Raw genomic sequence first — 5,290 nt, forward strand, 5'->3', positions numbered from 1 at the left:
ATGTAATCAACCGTGGAATGACCCTGAGGGTAGCTGGCCAACGGGTCAGCAAACCTGACCCGAAGAGGTGAGACTGAGATGGTTTGTTTATGTGCAGATTTTAGAGGCTGGAAATGTGTGTTTACAGTTTTTTACAGAGGCTAGGACACATTTCTCAATACTTAGGTCACTTTTGCAAAACTCCTCACACAGTGAGCACAACAGAGGTCTATGTGGGCTAAACTGAGGATCAGTTATCATTGTTTTGGCACAAAATGCATTCAATGACTACATCTCTCAAATTTCATGAATTATCTTCTCACTCAGACACAACAACTGCCAAAAATATTTGTACGTACAGGACATTTTGCATGTACTTACATACTGTTTTCAAAACTGTTAAACTTATGGCCAAAACAATAACACAATGCAAAACTTAAAAAGACAGCAAAATCCAACAGCAATATTTTATTGAAACATATTTTAAATCTAAAAATGCAGTTTAACCAGCAACAGCTTATTCTCATTGTAGATGAACATCTACACAGGTGTTACTCCTTCAATTTTTCAACTCCTTCAATTCTGGCAGCCAGAAGATTATTTCCTAGGTGTGTTGCCCTAGATGACATGAGATGTGATGTGGATGAGAACCTGTGGCCAAAACGGAGAAGACCGAGTAGATTAGCATTACTATTGTATGTGTATCAGTGGATGGTGTGTATACAAATTCTTGTATTTTGGGATTACTTAGTGCAAAAAAATAAAAATACATAAACAAATATTAACGAATTCTGCATGATGTCTGATTCATTCCAGTAACATATATTGAAATTATAAACAGAGATGTGTCCTTGTTTTACACAAGAAAACACTGTGTAATGCTGCATGTTGTTAGTGTTTTTTAGGTCATTGTTTTGTGGGTGACAAAGTGTGTTTGTCGGCTGTCAACCTTTGCTAGTGTTCTGGAAGAATGAGTTTATTTGAGACCTGAATAAAGTGTTTTGGTAGTTGTAGTGCATTTTGAATGTGAAATGAACTGCTTTGCCAAGCTGAAGGTCAGTTAGGAGGATTGTGTGAAGAGTTTTGCAAAAGTGACCTAAGTATTGAGAAATGTGTCCTAGCGGCTGTAAAAAATTGTAAGAGAAAAACATGGATTATAATCATAGTTAAAAACTCAAGAGGATAGAAAGACAACTTGTAGGTTGTGGGGACTTTTATGTTAAATAAGTTTAAAGAAATATTGAACATCTCAGTATTTTTTATATTACGTCTTTAATTACATTTTTTCAATTCAATTTCCATTAATTTTATTTATATAGAGCCAAATCACAACAGCAGTTGCCTCAAGGCGCTTTATATTGTAAGAGAAAGACCATATAATAATACAAAGAAGAACCCCAACAATCATATTCCCACTTTGTGGGAAGTGGGAAGGAAAAACTCCCTTTTAGCAGAAAGAAACCTCCAGCAGATAATGGCACTTATCTGCCAACTGGTTTTCCATCACTGATACAGTGGTTATTTATATCTATTATTCCATGCCACTAACTGGCTCATAGTGCTCAGGAGCAATGCAAACCGCTGTAGAGGCAAGTGCTGCAGAATAAATCCTACTAATAAACAGCTCATGATGTTGCCAGTGGGTAAAGTGAGTTTCAATTATAATAGCTATGCTCATGAAGCCTAAACCATGTTTGTGACAGTAAGTTAATCAGGTTTATTGACACTTTCAGTCTGTCTTTGGTTCAGTAATGGGCTTTGTTGTGTTGGTTCTTGAATGAAGACTCCTGCTCAAGCGAGCAACATATTTTTAACAACGCTCTTCGTGGTTGTTTCCATGCCAAACCATTTTCTATTTTGTGGGCAAGTACTGCCACCTAGTGGCGCATGCATGTACAATCAATATAGATTACGCCACAGGCTTTATATGAATGGTTAATTTACAGTACATTGTATTTTATGATTCAAGTGATATGTTTGTAGAACTGGAAGAAATGCTGATTCACCACAGCCAAAGTGAATAAATGTTCTGATATTGTTGTAATAGTGGTTGTGTAGTTAAAGTATAACTGAAGAAGAGCTTACTGATCTGGGTGAGTCTGAGTAATTTTCCACAGCATCAGCTCTCCTCCCCTGGGTGGAGTCCTCCTCCCTCCTCCCTGCTCCTCACCTGTGGCAAATACTCCAGCAGTATTTATGACCAGCGCTCAAAATGAACCTTCACCAGATTGTCTGCTTACAATAGTCAGTTCCCTGCCTCACATTTTTGTCTTGTATTCCTCAGTGTGTTTTGCTTAACCCCCTCTTCCTTTTCTCTAGTCGGCACCTGGATAGATCTTCCAATTCTCGTTGTAGTCACACCCCAGGATTCTGGTCTGCTGCTGCTGCTGGTAAAACTCTGCCTGCCTCGTTGCGCACCCACACTCTGTACTCACCCAGATCTAGTTCACTTTCTTCTCCAGTTAATCTCCAGCTGCGCCATGTAAAACCTCTTAGCTTTGAAATCTTGGATTCATTCACTACACCGCAGACCACTCTGATTATTATCTCCTTTGTTTCAGTGTTGCTGTCCGCTATAGCTTCCATCGCCCCATTCCTGACCCTGCTATTCCTGTGACCTGACTCAGCTTGTGTTCTGGCCTTTCTCATGTTACCTTGTCATTGCTCGCTGTTGCATTTACTTTTAGCTTAGCTTTCTCTGTCAAAGACTCTAATAAAATAAATTTCTGTTAAAAGGCACTCAGCCTCTGTTTTTTTGTTCAGTAAATAGGAGTTTTATTTCATGGATTTGTTTTTCACCTTTTTCTTTAGTTACATCAGCTTTACCTACATGCACAGCTTTACTTAATGATTATCAACAAATACCAACAATCAGTCTTGATTTTTGCCTTGATATTAAAGCAGAGTGTGTTTGTTTGATAATCTGGATGAAACTCAGGCTGCACTAACAATAGTTTAGGAGTTAAAAGATTTGCTTTTATGAGATATTAACTATTGAGTAGTAGGCCAATTGCTGTCGTAGTCTAAGGATAAATCCATGAATAGTCATGGAAGTTAATATAAGAAAACAAAACCAGTGATGACCAGTATTGCAGGGGAATGCAATAGATGAAAGTAGAAGAAATTAACTGTGCTGAACATCATGTTGTGTATATATGACAACTGTGAATACCAAGTTAATAAACTGAATAATGAGTCACATTGTGTGGCCGTTGTACTGAGGGCATCTGCTGGTTCTGATATACTGTTGTATAGCCTTGTTTTGAGATAAGATAAGATAAGATAAGATAAGGTAGAACTTTATTAATCCCTCGGGTGGGTTCCTTTGGGAAATTCGACTTCCAAAAAAAGCACAGCAACGACCGAAGTTACAGTTACAGAATTGTTATATATATATATATATATATACACACACACACACATATATAAATACAGAGACAAATATAAATAAAATATACAAAGGGGATAAATAGAATAAATAGGAATAAAAAATAAAAATACAAGTGAATTGCACATTTCAAGTATTGAGTCTATTGCACTGTTGACTATTTACAAAAAGTATTGCACAAGGTATTGTACAGTGAGGTGAAGAGGCACTACAGCTTAGTTGTTCCCCCCTCCTTTGTCCTCCTGTTTCCCCTCCCTCTCCCCTCCAGAGAGGAGTTAAACAGTTTGATGGCGTGTGGGACAAAGGAGTTTTTAAGTCTGTTAGTTCTTGTCTTGGGGAGAAGCAACCTGTCACTGAACAGACTCTTCTGGTTGTTAATGGCCGTGTGCAGAGGATGCCCAGCATTGTTCATAATGTCCAGCAGTTTCTTTAATGTCCTTTTCTCTGCCACTGTCACCAGAGTGTCCAGCTTCATGCCGACCACAGAGCTAGCCTTCCTGATCAGTTTCTCCAGCCTGGATGAGTCCTTCTTTGCTGTGCTGCTCCCCCAGCACACCACAGCATAGAAAAGTACTCCAGCAACCACCGACTGGTAAAACATCCTCAGGAGCTTCCTGCAGATGTTAAAAGACCTCAGCCTCCTGAGGAAGTACAGTCGGCTTTGGGCTTTTTTATACAGGTGCTCTGTGTTGCATGACCAGTCCAGTTTATTGTCCACCCACAGCCCGAGGTACTTGTACTTGTTGACCACCTCCACCTCCTCCCCCTCTATCTGAACCGGCAGTGGACCTTCTCTGGACCTCCCGAAGTCCACAACCAGTTCCTTAGTCTTTGAGGTGTTGAGTTGCAGGTGGTTTGTGTGACTCCATGCGACAAAGTTCCTCACCAGATACACCCCATGATGGCCGTGTCATCTGCAAACTTCTGAATATGGCATAATTCAGAGTTGTAGCAGAAGTCAGAGGTGTACAGGGTGAAGAGAAGAGGGGACAGCACAGTTCCCTGTGGTGCTCCTGTGCTGCTGACCACAGTGTCAGACGTGATGTCCTTCAGCCTGACGTACTGTGGTCTGTCGGTGAGGTAGTCGGAGATCCAAGCCACCAGGCAGGGGTCCACCTCCATCCTGTTCAGTTTTTCCTGAAGCATACAGGGCCGGATGGTATTAAAGACACTCGAAAAGTCAAGAAAGAAGTGTCGTCTTAAGTGTAGTTTATATTCTATTTGACCGTTTGTGTGAAGGGGACAACGTGTTGGAAACTCACTAAACTTGATGCTGAGGGTGTCAGGGTGATACATGAAAGAAAACAGATCCCTTCAAAGTAAAATGGAAATAACCAAAGAAGACAGTTACAGAAAACTTAACATGATATGCAAGACAAGGAAACACAAAAGGACCAAGATCCAAACACACAAACAAGACACATGGAAGCACAAACAGAAACATGGTGAAGACAGTCACTACTACTACTCTTTTCAAACATAAACTTTAAACTAGAAACAATGAACCATGAACAACAGGAAACTAAATATTATCAGAATAATAAGAGAAATCAAAACAGGAATAAAAAATACAGAAATAAAGCACAATAAACATTAAAATATTGGAAGAGGAAAAACCTCAACAGAAACACAAACTTGAATATAATAGGTAAAAATTAAAAACAGGAATCAAGGGCTAAAACTGAAAAAGAGGAGTGAGCTCATTGTTGTTCTAAAGGATTTTCTTGCCTCCACTAACATCGTCAGCAGAAAATCCCCGGACTCATAGTCATATCGAAACAAGTCTTCTAGAATCAGAATCAGAATCAGAATCAGAATCAGAATGGGGTTTATTGCCAAATGTTGAGCAGGTTTACAACATTAGGAAATTGCTGCGGTGCTTCAGTGCAAACATATGTCAAATAACTAAATAATGGAAAAATA

Source organism: Haplochromis burtoni, unplaced genomic scaffold (assembly GCF_018398535.1).
Source record: "Haplochromis burtoni strain Fernald_Lab_line unplaced genomic scaffold, NCSU_Asbu1 Contig_1175, whole genome shotgun sequence".
NCBI lineage: Eukaryota > Metazoa > Chordata > Actinopteri > Cichliformes > Cichlidae > Haplochromis > Haplochromis burtoni.